The sequence below is a fragment of the Ambystoma mexicanum genome, chromosome 8 (genome assembly GCF_040938575.1).
Source record: "Ambystoma mexicanum isolate Mex_15411 chromosome 8, UKY_AmexF1_1, whole genome shotgun sequence".
Lineage (NCBI taxonomy): Eukaryota > Metazoa > Chordata > Amphibia > Caudata > Ambystomatidae > Ambystoma > Ambystoma mexicanum.
The window spans coordinates 1,237,424,213-1,237,441,251 of NC_090929.1; the positions used below are offsets into that span (position 1 = coordinate 1,237,424,213).

The window sequence follows — 17,039 nt, forward strand, 5'->3', positions numbered from 1 at the left end:
TTTATCCTGTGCAGGTGCCTCCCTCTGCAACAGCATCCCTGCCGCTCTCTGTCTTGAGCCCTGGCACCTGAAGTTCTGGAAACTCCTCAAGACCTTTGTCTTCTCTTCCTCCTTCTCTCTCCCTCTCCCCTGCTAAGCTCTGTTCTCTTTCACTCCACCCTCCTTCATCCTTCTCCTCTCTAACTCTGTTTCAGTTTTTGCTGACTGGGTGCCTGGTTTCACCTCCAGAGCCTTACAGGTCCCAGGCTCCCTGCCAGTCTTTTGCACTTGCCTCCGTGCCGATGCACTATGGTTCAGCATTAATGCACTTTCAGCTTACGCTCCATGATTGGGGAAACCTCTCTGCACTTAACCAGTGCCCTGCTGGACCTGAAGCACTTCCCCCACCGCCTCCACTTCCGTCTGTACGCATGCATGACCTGAATATACTAGGACTAGTAAGTTTGTTTGTCCTGCCCCCCCCAATCCCTCTTTTTGTCCCACCCCACCCCCATCTTGGTCACGACTGTAACACTGCATGCACTAGCACTAGGAGACATGCTGTCAGGCCGAGTCTGCAGGTTTTTTTTCTTCTCTGTTAGATCATTTGGAAACTTCAAGGCCAAAGCATGATTACTGTATTCCCCTGCTCCCTTGAAGCGCTTTGAAGCACTCCACCTGTTATAAGCGCTGTATAAATAAACAATTACATTTGCAACAAAATTACAATTGGTTTTCCCCCTGCTGATCAAGAGTTTATTCAACTCGGTGTAAGCTTCTAAGCATCTAAATTGCCTCTGTAGCACTATTGGGGTCCTGTCCATCAAGACTAGGTCATCAGCATACAAAAGATGGATGATCTCTTGTCCACCTATTTTCGGGTGGAAGCAGTTACAGGATTTCATAAATGCGGCGAGGTCAGAAATGTATAAGCTGTAGATATACGGAGCAAGTGGGCAGCCCTGTTTTACTGTGCGTTCCGTTTTGATTTTATCCGTCAAAGTTCCTTCTGCGTTTAGCTTTGTTCTGAAGGAAGTGTCCGTGTGTAGGGCTTTAATCTGGGCTATCAGGTCTGGCGGACAATTCCAGTTTGTTAGCTTTCCCCAAAGCCATTGTCGACTGATGCTATCAAAAGCTTTTGAAAAATCGACAAATGACAGATAGCATTTTCTCTTAGATTTGATCATTTTGTTTTTCAGAAGTGCTAGAAGGAACAGTGGCTCCAAAGTCCCAAGACCTCTTGTAAACCCAAATTGGAAGTGGTCTTGATGTCCCAAGTCCTTTGCCCACGTTTCAGTCTCTGGAGAAGGAGGGTTGTATCCAGCTTCCCCAGGATGTCTAGAAGCGCAATCGCCCGATAGTTCCCAGAGTCAGCACGGTCACCGCTTTTGTAGATCAGACCACAATTGCCTTCTTTCAGGACTCTGGGATAGTTCTTGGTACAAGGATGAACTTCAGAATAGAATCCAGCAAGTCTGCCCATTCTTTTGAATTTTCTTTTAGCATCATATTTGACAACCCATCAGGGCCTGGTGCATGGGAAGACTTGGCTCACGTGATCAGGGAAATTAGGTCATCCCGATTATACTTTAACCTTCAGGGAACGTCATTAATCTAAATAGGTGGCTCTCCCTTGGATGGTGCAATTGTTCATATATATATCAAATCATAATTTCTTAAAACAAAAATTTAAATTACCTGACTAACAAAGAGAAGCTTGATTTTCACAGTTGGTCAAGCAGGAACTACTCTACCAGCAGCCTGTGTAGAAGGTGCACAGTGCACCCAGTGCTGCATTTATAATGAATTAAGCTATACGAACGCAGAGCTTAGGAAAGCAGCTAAGGCATGGGCTGTGGTGGCGTCACACTCTCACACTTGTCTGAACCTCACCACTTTGCATGCGCAGAGCAGAGTGTCAAGGTCAAATCAGGTCAGTGGCATCATCAAAGTAATGATTCTTTCAATCCGCCCCCCATCTCCACGCAAATAAGCCTTCACTGGGCTGCAAAGTCCATAGCCCGTGATAAATTCTGTCCAACTGTCCCCAAAGCTCCTTCACCTTTCCTTCCAATGACTGCCTGAGCATCTTATCTATTCATCCTCATCCCAAATATCTGCACCTCCTTACCACTACTGAATGTTCTATCACACTCCTTCTTTTCCTCTGAGACAGGCAAACAGTGTTTCAACGCCATAACCTAAGGCAGTAGGCACTATACAAATGCAATATAACATATGTGCAATGAGATACCGGACCAAGGACTAATCCAGATGGATTCACAGACTGACGCGTAGACCGCAACACACAGTACTGCGCTATTGTTACAAGATGCCAGCCCAAACACTGGCTACCCACACCCTACAGCGCTCCCTGCTAATGAATAAAATAAATGACACAAAATAATTATTGTCATGATCACTGCTTCCAAGGAGCCAGGACCAGCCCAACGTCCTTGGAAGCAGGCCCCTAACCCTAATCCTAGGCACCAGCCGGTCCCCACGGGGACCTTTTGGACCATGTCCTGGCGCCGGTGGCACCAGGCTCATCAGAATCATCGGTCCCGGCACTGGAAGCGCCGGGCTCATAATATGTGTGCAGATGCTTGGGTGGACTTACCTGCAGCAGACCATGCTGCTTACTTACCAGCCTCTTAGAAGTCCTCTGTGAACAGGAACTACTTTCTTACCTGGGTGGGGCAAGCTCCACTCCCTGGATTCAGCACTGGAAAGCTTCTGGAACTGGAACTCTTTTCTTACCTAGGCGGGGCCGTGGAGGAAGACGCCTCATCACTCCAAGGCTATTTAAACCACACCCGATAGACGAAACGTGCTTCGCGTTATTCTGCATCTGCAGCAGAACGCTCACCGAGTCTGTTCCAGCCTTTCTTCTTACGATCCCGAATCTGCAAGAGTCATACTCACCATTCCTGCATCCTGAATCTGCAAGAAGCATACTCACCATTCCTGCATCCAGTCGACAGCAGCACCTGCAGAGACAAGAAACAGCAGGTTAGCAAGGCAGCCTTATCTCGCAGTGCTACTCACCTGATCCATCGGCTGCGGTCATTTTCGGCACGCTGCACCTCCGCCTGCGAAGACAAAGGCATTGTCACTACTTACCGGCACTCCGTGAATTCTGGATTTCTTCACACTGCATCGCCGCCTGCGGAGATAAAAGCATTGTATCTACTTACGGACATTCCGCAGACTCCGGCGCTGCAAACCAACTTCTGAAAGACAAAAGAAGAGACATTAGACAAGTATTTACTTACGCCCATCGCGCTCTTCGCAATAGAGTGCTCTTCAGCACGAACTACGCTGCAAGGAAAAGACAGTTAGAGCGCTTGCATTTACTCACGCATTTCCAGGCGCTTCACTCCATCTTCCTCAAGAGTCCTGCAAGACAAAAGGGAGAAAAGCATTATACGAAGTCCTGTTCAATGTTAACGTGCCTTGCACCTAAAGACTATAAAGACTAAAAAGGTGTCTGGAAACTCACTGCTCGTGCAGTTAACGACGGTAACGGTCTTCTGAGTCCAAGAGGCCTATGTTTCACCAGTTAAGGAACTGGCAACAGCGCCCTGCACCAGACGCAGATGGAGAGCCCAGCATTCACCTATCTAAGGTGAGCACGTTGACCTGGGGGCACTACGAAGAGGGAGAGAGAGGAAGAGGGACATTGAACAACCCAGACCATTAACCCCCATATTCTTTCACCTGCAGAAACCTCACCCTACGAGTTCGACACAAAGTGTGAAGAGGTTCGACCCCAGAAGCCCATCGGGTTCTGCACATCACCTTTCGAGTCACAGACACCTTCCTGCCAAGATCAGCGCCTCCGTGGGAATCAGGTGAGCGTTACAATTATCTCCACTTACATCTTCTTCATCACAGTACTTACTTATTGTAGAGGATCCGCCTTCCGACAGAACCCCTTCCCAAATTGTTCTATAGATTCACCCCTTTAAAGCCTGGCATATATAGCACCACATGGCATGTCCCATCATTCTTCTGCCTATAGCAAAGGAACTGGGATGTTAATTAAACAGCATTTATTGAAAGGAGCGTTTTGCTGCTTGAACGTTTGTTTTCCACTGCAGCAGTTCAAGTGCCCTGCGTGTCCTCAGCCCTGCGAGCGAAGCTCTTGCTGAGGTATTTTCGCTTCCTGGAGGAGGCGGACCTGACTGCGGTCACGTGACGGACCACGTGACTTTGAAGGTCCATTTACTCCCAGCCCAACCACACTTGCAGCGTTAAGCCCTGGAGGCAGTAAGGGCTGGAGCTTCGGTTTTGCTGTGACCTGTGACTGTGCCCGTGCAACGGCCCTGTGAGTATCATAGACTGTGGCTATAAGTTACCACTCCTTTTGTGTGAACTCTAACCAGTACTCAGGGTAAGGGGGGAGAGACGGACTCTAGCAGCTCCTCAAGCTGTCGGGCGTTCCTTACCCTGATACTGAGTGCAGCCTAGTCGTCTCCTGATTTCCTGGAATGATTACCCAGCCTATGAATTTTAATATAATACTCTAGGGGACTATTTTGGATATATTTCTTATCTATTTCCTTGAGTTGAACAAAGGACCCATATTATTCTGTGTTCTACATTTAATCTGTATTTGAGGTACTGTTACGTGTCTTTTTGCCGCTCTGCCTATTCAGTGCATTTTAATAATTACTGTTTGCTACTTCACTGTTCTTAGTATCTGTGACCTCTACTCCCTGTGATATTTATTCTAATATTAATCTATAACCTCTAGCATCTAAGCATTCTCTGAGCCACCTTGCTGTCTCCCTTCCAGTTCTCCGCCTTATACCCCTCCGGGCACTCTCATTGTTTGGATGACACGCAAGGGACTCAGGAGCCAGGCCACTATGGAGGCTTATTTAGACTCTACCCTTCATCCTGAGGTGGTTCCTGTCCCTACCCTGTTAGACTCTACCCCATCTATGAACCCTATTGCTACCCCTCCGGGTAAGCCACAACATACATTAGTAGAGAACCCTCTGGACAGCTCTCTACAAAAAAGTGTGGCTCAAGCCCAAATCCTTTCAAATGATAGGTCTGCTGTACTCAATCTGATGGGTATCATCCCACGTACCCCAATCAATAATAGCTGCATCTTTTTTGGAAAACAAGATATCTCCATAAATGCACAGGAAGAACGATTAGCAGCTACTATAGCTCTGAATTTGGAGGAAGGTGGTTCCCGATCTAGGGCAAGGGAGGGTAGGGAGCATTTGAATAATAGCATGGTGAACAGTATACACCCACCCCCGCCCAATTACAACCTATGTTGCCACTGCCTATACCAATGATGGATGTCCCTGACAGGAACTCTATAGAACCTCCTGTACTATCTAAAGAGGCGATCGATGTACAACCCCCCCCCATTACAGGACTATAGGAACCAGGGTGGTCCTTCTGTCAAGTTAACACCGGAGGTATCCTCCTCTAATGGGGAGGCCAATTACACTTCCTCTATTCATGTTAATCTTTCTGCTATCTCTGTACCTGCTGCTCCTACCTCGACAGTGAAACCCACTGTTTTCAAAACTCACACACCCAAAACAAAACCTAATATGGGTAACCCTATTCAAGGGAAAAAAATCTCCAATTTCTTTGGTAAAAGGACTGTCACTAGTACTCTCATTAAACCTCCACTTTCAGTCCTAACAGTGGCTTCCTTGGATCTTACGCATCTTGAGAATGTAGCAAAGAAATTGGAGACTGAAGATCTTGTTGATAACGATATTGATGATATTAGTATTATAGCATGTGCAGACAAGGCAATAGCTGAGAGTCACTTGGAATTTAATTCCATTAATACTAATAATGTAACCCAGCAAACTTGTGATGCCTCCTATATGGGTTCCCCTTCAGAACTCACAAATGTTATTGATGAGTACACAGGGAAGCAAAAATGGCTTAGTGAAAGGGCATACTCCCAGATATACAAAAGGATCATGTGAGTCGTTCGTACACCATACCCTTAAAGAGGCAGATGATAGAATAAAATTAACTCAGCCTACATTATCTGCACTCAATATGGTTCTTAGTTCGTTTGTGAGTCTGCATGATAACATTTGGTCAGAGGTTAGATCTCACTCTCTCCTCCTCTCTGAAATCTATACTAGGCTAGAAGGTCTAGATAGATTTGAAGAGTTGGTTAAAATTATTAAGGAAGATAACCCCTCAATAATAAAACAATGCCCAGACTCTACTCCTCATAGGCAACCTAATATGGAAGGGCCTCTGGTTAATAAAGTCCCTAATGTGGAGAAAGACAGTACTCCGGGGGTCATTCTTAATATGCTTCAAGTCAATACTGTCCCTCCTTGTTCGGACAGAGGTTCTGTTGACCAATCTTCTCTAATCCCCCCATCAATCCCTGAGGGCGTTTTAGTGTATCCTCCCCCGGATGCTAAACTTTGTGTCACTCCCATAAAAGTGACTACTAATTCTTTAGTTGAAAAAGCCCAAGAGGGGTCGACTCCTAATCTCCCTGGTTCCACTCCTCAGGGACTCTATGGTAAATCTATTACATCGGAAGTGGCTGAACCATCCAAAGGAGACATTGTTGCCCCCCTTCCCGTTTCTATATTAGACCTTCCCTTGGAGAAGCCTCTTGACTGTATCGATCTCACTAAGGAAACGGCATCCTTAAAGGGCTTTGCTCATATAGTTAATAAAAAACATACCCAACAAATAAAGAAAAATAAAAACCAGAAGAACTTGAAAAAATGTATTCTTTCTCTAACAAATTCTTTAAAAATCTGTTAATGGCATGTGCTCCTTTGGGTGTTACAACTTCTTCCCCCCCGAAGGGGGTTAAGACTCAGGGGGAATCAGCGATAACTGATACCGCTACCTTTAATGCGGTTGTTGTCTCCATTGGCTCCACCTCTGTTTCGACTATTCCGGCTGTTTCCGGTCAGCCCGAAGCTTTGCCAGGGAATTCTATGTCAAAGGATATTATTCCCCTTGAGGAGGTGGGCAATATAATCCAGGGGGGGAAACTCAGGATATATCCCATCCAAAGATAATTATTCAACCGGAGCCTTTAAATAACATTACTCCAGTTATTTTGAATACACAAATCACAGGTAAGCCATTGCCACTCGATCTGATTGCAGATCCTTCAATTACTATGGGTAACTCCCAAACTGGTATAAACCCTACCCTCTCTGAGCCCATTCCCATCCCGGTAACAGCGAATCTTGTCAATCTTGACATGGTGAAACAACTATTTCAGGAGTTTGTGAACTCAAACTCACTTACTGGGGTGGATTTCAATTTGACTTCAGGCTTATCTCAGGTTAGGGTTCCCATAACAACTTTTCCTCCCACAGATGGTCACCCACTCTGCCATTCTGATGGTCACTCGACCAGCACAGAGGCTATAATGGAAGAGCGTGTTATGGGATTTAGACCAGTGGAGGGTCTCTATGTTCCCAACTTTTCTAACTTTGCTCACCCAAAGCCCTCAAGTGGCTCTGCAGGTCTTTCCACTGGGCCCGAACCTACCCAAAATAGGAATTCTCCCAATCTGTATGAAAGATTTCCTGTAGGACCCCATGTTACCCAAAATAGGACTATATTAAGGGGCGCTAGGGGTACTGATTTGGAAGCTGACTCTTTGACTCAATTTACAAAAAGTATTACTGACTCTTTACCTCAATCAACTGAGGTTAAAGAGTCTATCGAAATTTTGCAGCTTACTAGTTTATGGGGTCAAGATATGCCTATCTGTCTTAATTGTGGAAATATTTTAAAAATCTTCCACCAACTTCCTTCACTCTCACTTATCTCTAGTTACGACATGGAAAGGATTTTCTTTCCTACTCAAGGACGTGTAGATATGAGTACTATTCTGAAATAAAGAGTGGTACTAGAACTAATAATGGGACAAAGGGAAGGTTTAATGCAGCTTGGCTTTTAAGCAAATTTGCTACAACCCAATCAGCATTCTGGAAAAAAATGGTGGGTGTGAAGAGTATAGGGGAAACCTTACTATGGTTTATTACCCGGAAAGAGCCTCACAACCTCAACGGAGGCAATTTACGCCCAAATTTAATGGTAATGCTAGAAACTGGGCCCAGGTCACCTCGGGTTTGTGGAAATGAGCACGCTTTTGAGTGCCCTAGTACTCTTATCAATATTAAGGTCCCAAATGAATTTACCTTTCTTTCCTGGAATTCCAGGGGAAATTCTCATTTGTTCACGAATACTGAGACAGTACTTATGATAACGGCCTCAGATTGCTTCTTCTTACAAGAAACTTGGTTACTCTCTCCTCCCGTTGTTGATGGATTTGATATTCATTCCCAAAATGCTAAACCTAGTTTAGGAGGGAGGGCCTCCGGGGGTCTCCTCATTGGATTCAGGGCTTCTCTTGGTTTCAGGAATAAGGTTCTTGCGGATACTCAATTTGGTGTTTTAGCTATGGAGGCCTCCTCCCTTGATCAACTGGTTAATCTCCTCTTGATTAATGCATACTGGCACAAAGGCATGGCTGCCCTTGAGCCTTTTTTAGAATGCTTAACAGATATGGTACTTTCCTGGAGATCCCTACATCCCTGGGGGAAATTGATCTTGGCTGGTGATTTTAACTCCGACTGTTCCATTTCTTCGGAGGACAACTATGACGACATGGGTTTGGCTTTGGAGGATGACCATCGGCAAGGCCAGAAATATGTTTGGGGTAGACTTTGGAATCTCGCTTTGGACTTGGTAGGCCTAACCTGCCTTAACGGGTCTTTTGATGCTTCTCTCCCACTCTGCCCTACATGGCGTAGAGGTCTTTCATCGTCTACCATTGACTATGTCTATGTAGATCATTCTCTGTCCCTTCTCTCCTCTGAGGTCAAGGTCTCCTTTAACCCTTGGAGTGACCACAGGTCACTGCTGGTTACATTCTCTTCTCCTTTTCCCATGAAGCCTCTGCCCGAAGGGGGGCCATGCCATCTCAAAACCGTGGGACAAGGGTCAGGGGTACGTTGGTCTCCTGACAATATTAATCTACTTAATTATAAATTGATTTACTCATTTAATCACACTTCTCTCTCCTGGAAACACGCACTATTCAATATCTTATACTTTGATAGTTTTCTTAATGCTTTGCACAGCAGCATCTCTGGTTCAATAAGGAAGGGTATTCCTAAGAAATCCCATGCCCATAGGTTCGATCAGGAGTTGGCCAGTGAAAAGTCCCACACTCGAAAACTTATCAGAGAGGTCCAACTCCTTGATATTGAATGGGATAACAAAAAAACAAAAATTAGAGCTCTCTGTCAAAAATATAAAAATTACTGCAAATCCAGAAAATCTAGTCTGTTACAAAATGACTCGGAGTTTATGCTTAAAGTCCTTGTCAAAAGAGATTTTAGGGCTTTTTGGGCTATTTTTTCTGGCCAGGATGATCTGGCGGTGGCCGACCAGTTGAATGTTATTCCTGAGGCCAAATGGGTTGCGCATTATACTGAACTTTTTGATATGGGCGGAGAGGGCCCAGAGCTTTGCAAAAAGAGGGAGTATGTGCTTAACGATACTTGGAAGCCTGACATTGACTATAAGACAATACTAGGCTTTATTGTCAAAGCTAAGAAATCAAAGTCCCCTGACCCTAACGACTTAACAAATAACACACTGCTATGCTCCTCTCGCACCTTAATGTTTGGATTAAGGAAAATAATATTCTTCCAAAGCAACAAACAGGCTTCAGGGTTGGACACTCAACTAATCTTAATGAATTTATTCTAACTGCCCTTCAAAGTTCAACTTGGGGAAAATATGGTGGCTCTCTCTATGTGGCTTCAATCGACCTATCAAATGCTTTTGATTTAGTAATTAGGTCGAGACTTTGGGAAAAACTAACTAAATGGGGGATTCCGGCAGGTCTATGTAACGCTCACCTGACTCCCACGGAGGCGATGGCCTGGTTCGCGCTGCTGTGACCTCTTCTAAGGTGATGCGCAGGGTTCGGAAGACGGACTGGACCGGGCCCCCAAATCTGGCTTGTCTGGCTCGCAGAAGTATCCTTCTGTAGGCGAAAATAGGGGATTAACTGTCTGCGGGGTAATGCAATCAGCCTCCCACTTTCCCCTCTCACCCTCCTCGAAACCCTTCTGTGATTCCTCGTAGCGTCTCACCTTAGGGTCTGGAAGGACAAGCTCTCCATCCTGCTTCTGATGCAGGGGCGCGTTGGTATCCAGTTACTTCACTGGATTTTCGGATTGGTGAGAACCAAACTTGCTTGGCTTCCAGGTAAGTTTTTTGATAAGAGGTTCCCCTTGTGTCCATGCATTAATGTACTAATGCTAGTGTCTTTTTCCCCATAGGGGCCGGGGTACGGAATGCCGGGGAACAGGCACCGACCCGAGATGAGAGGTGAAATCCTTGTAGAAATCAGGTAAGTCTTTAATGAGCGTTTTTTGGTAATGTCTTTTCATTCGCTCATTAACGCTGATGTCCCTTTTTCCCCTTAGGGGCCGGGGTCCGGAAATGCCAGGATGCGGCGCGGACCCGAAATGAAGAGGGAATGAATCAACAGGTAAGTCTTAACATGGAGATTTAGCTTTCCTTATTCCCTTCTCTCTCTCACCTTTTGTTCTGGTCTTTTTCTCCCTAGGCGCTGGGGCGTGACTGCGAATCCGGATGATCGCTGCTGAACATGGAGGCGCCCAGTAAAGGTGAGTGGAATGCGGCGCTGCAGCGATCGACGCGATGAGCTTTTAAATAAAAGTCTTCCTTTTCAGGATTGTCGGCGAGATGTCTCCGGGATGCGGATTTAGCAGGTAAGGACTTTTCCTTCTTCTGTTCTCTTCTTCTCTTCCTTTGCAGGTGATCCAGGATGCTGGCAGGCGTGGCAGAAGTCAGGATGCAGGAGCAGACACGGTGAGTGTCCAGCTGCTAGATGCAGAACAACGCGAAGCACGTGTGGCTGTTCGGGTGGGGTTTAAATAGCCTTGGAAGAAGTTCCAGGTATGTATCCTTCCTCCAATCAGATATGTATCCTTCCCCGATCACGCCCGGATGGTAAATTAGTCCCACAGGTAAAGTAGTTCCTTTCAGGCCTCAAGGAGGCCGGGATCCTGCAGCATGGTTTGCATCAGGTAAGTGCACCCAAGCACATCCATAATGAGCCTGGCGCCTATGGCGCCAGGACTGATGTCTTTTATGAGCCTGGCGCCATAGGCGCCAGGACACTGTCCAAAGGGCCCCTATATGGGGTTGCTGGGTCCTTCCTTGGGGACTGGATGTCCGCTTTCGGGGAAGCAGGGCTTGAACCGGCTCCCCGGAAGCGGGCATCATGACAGTCTACTCACTTTAATTATGGCAATGTATGAGAATTCGGGGGTCCATATTAGGATCGATCTCAAAGGCACCCTCTCTAGAAGGATAAGGACTCGTATTGGGGTTAGACAAGGCTGCTCGTTAGCTCCATGTCTTTTTATCCTCTACTTGGCAGACGTAGGGGAATTCCTTGAAAGTACATGCATGGTAAATGCAAAATTGGGGGATCTCAGGCTCTCATGGCTGGCTTACGCTGACTATTTTCTTCTTTTTGATCACACTAAAGTCGGCTTACAGAAGCTTATCTGTAAATCTGAAGAATATGCCTTAACTAATGGGTTAAAAATTAACCCAAGTAAAACTCGAACAATGGTCTTCTCTAGAGGGAGAGAGGGTGATAAAAAAGTATGGAAAATTGGTGGTGAAAATATCATTAGAGCACACAAAATTGTCTATTTGGGATTCCTCATTCTGGCGCAACCATCGGCCATTGAATTAAGATGTTCCCTTAGACACAAAATACTTCTGCTTATTTCTCAATCTATTAAGCTGGATAGCAAATACGGCATGTTCTCCTTCAAACCTGTAGTGGATTTCTTCAAGGGAAAGGTGATTCCAAAACTAATATACAGAATGGAACTGCATTATCTTGTTCTTTTGACCTTCTGGGACGCCCTTGAGGGTATCTACTGGAGAAAAGTTATGAAGCTGCCTAATTGTGTTCCAATAGTTGCCATAAGGTATGAATTGGGTCTAGTGTCTCTGCGAGCTAAAATTCTATGGAGAGTTCTGACACTTTTCTCTGCTTTGCTCTCTCTGAAACAGGATACCCTTTATGTTGATGTTGGTAAGATGCTCTTCTCGCGGGGATCACCAGACCGAAAGTTATTTCTTTCGCGATTTAGTGTCCTCTGCGATAAGACGCTATCAGATCTTTCCACTGACAGGGATACCCTGTTAACTAACCCCAACAAAGTCAAAGAATGTCTTTTCACTAGCGATTGGAGTAATACGCTGGACAAATTGCATGCTTACCCATCTCTCGGTGATCTGCAATTTGATCACAAGAAAAGAGGCTGCCTGTCTTTTATCTTAACTCAATTTCCCAACCGCTATTATCATTCACTTCTTCTCAACCTCAGATGGAATCTCCTACCTACTAAAGAAGTTCTTTATAGAAGGAAGGAGATTAGTTATTTGGACCTTTTATGTTGATCTTGTCATACCCCCGGGGTAATTGAATCTACACGCCATCTTTTTTTAGAGTGTACTGCTCTGAAAGGACTTAGAGATATCTACTTAGGCAGATTCAATACCCTGAGTCTATTGGGGGCAGAGAATGTTATTTGGTCCCAGTCTCTTTCAATTTCAAAAATTAAAGACGGTCGCGCTGTGGCAGGTTTTATTGTCTCTTGATCTGTATCCCCCTCCTATTTGATCAATTTGTTTGATGAATTCCATCTTCACATACTACCAAGTTTATCATGTATGTATACAAACCCTGGAATTTTAACTGATACTGCTGCTAAATTCGTTCTTTTTATGTGCACTGAATTTTTTAACTGACTTTTATATGTTACTTACTGATAGAAAAAGGATATTTGGATCTGTATGTGTTTTTTATCATATTGGTAATGAAATGAAATCAATATGTAACGTAACAGTAATGTATGATTCCTTTTCTTTTGTTTTTTCTTTTTCTGTATTTAAGGATTTCGTTTGTAAAGGTTTCTTTTGTAAACCGTACACAATAAAATAAAAAAATAAAAATTAAACTGCTGCCCATTAGTGAAAAGTTAAGGAAAAACGAAATCAATGTTTCTGGTACTGGTATGTTTTGGAGGTCACTCATACGTGTTATTACATGGCTCAATTGGCTTATATTGGTGCAACCAGTCTGGGTATTTTCTTACTGTGGCCTGGTATTTTTGCCACCACAGCCAACAGGAGTATGTTCTTAATTGGCCACCCATGCCTATATTGTTGTAACCCATCTCTAAATGTTTACTTGTTGAGGCATGGCATTTTGCTACTGGGCATTAAGGATAAAGCCAACATGATGACTGTTGTTCTGTAGCCATGCTATACTACATTGTTACAGCTACTCTGGACATGTTTTCTTATTGTCGCATGACCTTTTTTTACTGGTGAACCAACAGGAGTATGGGGTATGCTTCTACTTGGGGATACTGGCTTATATTGGAAAAGCCAGCATGGACATGTTCTCTTATAGTATTGTTACTGCCATTATGCACAAAGAAAACATGAGTATATTCTTCTTTGGGAACGCTGGCATGTATCGGGGCACCCTGCATGGACATGTATTGGCAAAGTTACTTGAAAATGTTTATATTCTGGCATATGTTGTGAGAAAGGGCATCATGAAATGAGTTACCCAATAAAATCGATTGCAAACGGTGTGGCCTTTTACTCAATTTTTTAAAGAAAGCATGCTGTAAAATGCCCCACTTTAACCCATTATTTTAAACATTTGTCAGGGAAAGAACCCTCCAAGCCCCGCTGGTTGGGTTGGGCTCCCTTGCTATGGTTGGTTGCTCCTTCATATTTGTGTGCATCATTTACTCCTTTACAATTAAAATATTCACCAGCCGCCACTGCTCATTTGGTAATTTGATTTCTCATGATGGGTCAGAGGACGTGTGTTAGATAGACTACATCAGACAGAACGTTACTGGTATATGGTAGCGGCATGTCAAGGTATGTGATTTCCTGTTATGTCATCAGGTTAAAGGTCATGTGATCTTATTTCCTCTGATGCCATCTTTATGTGAATTACTACTTTTGGAATGTAAAGAATCCTACAGCTTTTTGGTCACAAAATGTTGGCAAGTATGTGTGGGTCAGATGTGCATGTATGCAGTTGCGCGTTTGCATGTGAATGTCGATGATGTGCATGTATGCATGGGTATGAGTGTACATGTGTGTGATTGAGAATGCAGTGTGTGTTAATAGTGTGAAGGTTCTGGATTCTCGTGTGAGTGAATGTGACTGAGAAACAGTGTATGTGTATGAATATGTGTGTCAAAGTTGTGGGTGGGTGCACATGTGGAGTATGCAGTGTGAATGTTGTGGGAGCAGTGTGAGTGTACGTGAGAGGTGTATGGGTGAGTGACTGGTGGGTGAATGGGTATGAATATGGTTGTGTGCGTGTGTGTGAATGTTCTGGGTGGGTGCCTGTGTGGAGAATGCAGTGTGAATCTGAGAGGTGTATGGGGAGAGGCTGGTGGGTGAATGGATGGGTATGAATATGACAGTATGTGAGTGTTTTGGGTGGGTGCGCATGTGGACAATGCAGTGTGAGCGAACGTGACAGAAGATGTATATGAGTGAGCGACTGGTGGGCGAATGGGTATGGATGTGAGAGAGAGAGTGTGTGTGTGTGCTGAGGACTACGGCTATTTTTGTATGTTTTGCCGTATATTCGTCACACTATTTAATTGTCTGACCCTTCTGCACATGTACGGACAGGTTTTGCTTAAACGTGAATAGTTCGAGTTTGGCTCCTCCGATTTATGACATATTTTGCGCGTCCTCTACTTCAGGAAAAAGCCTACACGAGTGCCAAAAATTTCGAAGATCGAAGCAGACATTTTCAAGATTTGCAGATCGAAAATGTGATTTTTGAGGCTATATGCAAAGAGAACCTTTTCCAGGCAGAATCACCTCTCGACATTCCACAAAGCTATGTGAAGTCAAATAGTTTACATGTTGCAGACAATAATAAAGAATTACAAAAATATGTCAGATCAAAAGAAATACAAATACTTCTTCATATTAAAAATCCATAAAATGTAATGTTCCGAACTTCAAAAGCAGTTCAAACAGTAAAATGGCTGAGGGTAAGATGATAAGGGCACTTTTAATGACGCTTAACGAGCATGAACCAATGTTGCAAAATGATCAGGACAGAGAGAACATAATGATAGAGAAACGTTGAACTATGAGTAAACACTTGTAAATGCTGTATACTTTTACCCTATTATATTACATAGTTGAGCCAAAGCGCTCATGTTCGAGTGCTGAGCTCTATCTACAGTGGAAGGATTATTTGACCAACTGTATGCAAATAGCATACCACTGTTGCCCAGGGCCACATTAACCTCCCAGAGCAATGGAAGCAGTGTACATCAGGGATTTACAGATGGCGCTCAGGTCGGTAAAACTGTACCAGAAACTGATTCGATCAGATCAGGATTCAATGCTATAAATACCCGTATGGTTTCCTGCCATCCGAACACTTTTCAATTGTATTGGGAATTTACGTGCAATCTCGAGGTTGAAAACTAACAAAAACACAAAACAGTGGATTGGGAATGGTTCATAGCAGGTAATCTTTTTGTATTTAAACGAGGGGCTTCGCATTGCAATCAACATTTCTAAGTATGGGTATTTACACATAATTGTAATCATTATTGTACTACAGATAATTCCAAGAGGAAAAAAGGAGAAACATCATAATAGATGGAAAGTCTATATGTGATATGAATAATTTGCCCTGTGGCCTTGCGACCTATATAGCTACTACCACTGATACTTAAACGCCTTATCTCAAAATGGTTTACTTAATGAAGAACAAGTACTGCATTTATGTATATATTTTTTGCTAAATGAATCCTTTTTTTTTTTTTTTTAGAGGAGCGCATGTGGGATTTTCCAGATTTTTTAACTTGGAAATCATGAGCGAACATAAGTAACTGTGACAAGGCCAGTAGCCAGGCCCTCTCAAGAGGGGATGGAACCCCTCTCAGCTGTGGTTTGGAAGCTTATCATGGAGGAATCGAACGCTAGTTGTACCCCTGAGGTGTATGGTGGCAGCAGAGGGGTGCCAATTATTGCCCCCTCCTTGTGCAAGTATGTATGTTTGCAAACCCTTATCCCAAGCCTTACCTCAGTTACGAGATACCTGCTAGCCTCAATTTTCAGCACTCCCTCGACAGAAGTAAAGAGAATCCACCCTTCCACAACTGACTTAGCGAGAAGATGAAACGGGTCCCCGTAAATAAGCTTGGACATTGGAATTCTTAGACTGACATCTTTGGGATGCAGCAAGCCCACATGTCGAATGTGGGCAGGGTTTAGCCCCCTTCTTATGACTTTTCACCACACACATACATCCCAGTAGGGAAGACATGGTCACATTGGCCAGGGAGAACTATCCAATCCTGTGAGAGGCAGGGGATGTAAGGAAGGAAGTGTGGGGTTTTCAGATGGGGTAAGAGGTGGAGGACAACCAAGAGACCAGCAGAAGGAAGGAAGGAGAAGCGGCTTGTGTCAAACGTCTTCGAAGCAGGTGAGGTATTGGATTGGGAGTGAAATTGGTTCTGCAGTTTGAGTTTGTGTGGTGAGTGAGTAGAAAGGTAAGTGTAAGGAGCAAATGTTAATTGAATGTTAAAGAGTGAAAGAAATGTGGTTGCATAGTTTGGAGTGTTGAGTAGTAGAGTAGAGGAGAAAAGTAGTGTGGAGGAGGGGAGTAGTAGTCAGGTGGAGGCAGCAGTTGTCATGCGGAAACACAATTTCCAATCAATATTCAGTTCCCACTAACCTGGATCAAGTGCAGCAGTCGTATGTGAGGAATCCCCCCGAAACCCCTACTCCTCTGACTAACAGTAATAAGCGCTCGAGGAGCAGAGACCTCAGGGAAACCCTCTGGGGTAGAAAACCCTGATAGCTGGAGTCGGGAGCGTTGTCTTTTGGTTGTCAGGACGAGAGCGGGCAGAGCTCGAAGGTGAGTCGGAGTATCGGTG

General features: G+C 44.4%; 1 protein-coding gene across 6 annotated transcripts in view; it reads right to left on the reverse strand.

The window, feature by feature from the left end:
* Positions 1 to 17,039, reverse strand: part of PLCE1 (phospholipase C epsilon 1) — a 3,624,599-nt gene that overhangs the window by 2,571,836 nt on the left and 1,035,724 nt on the right. The window lies entirely within an intron of this gene.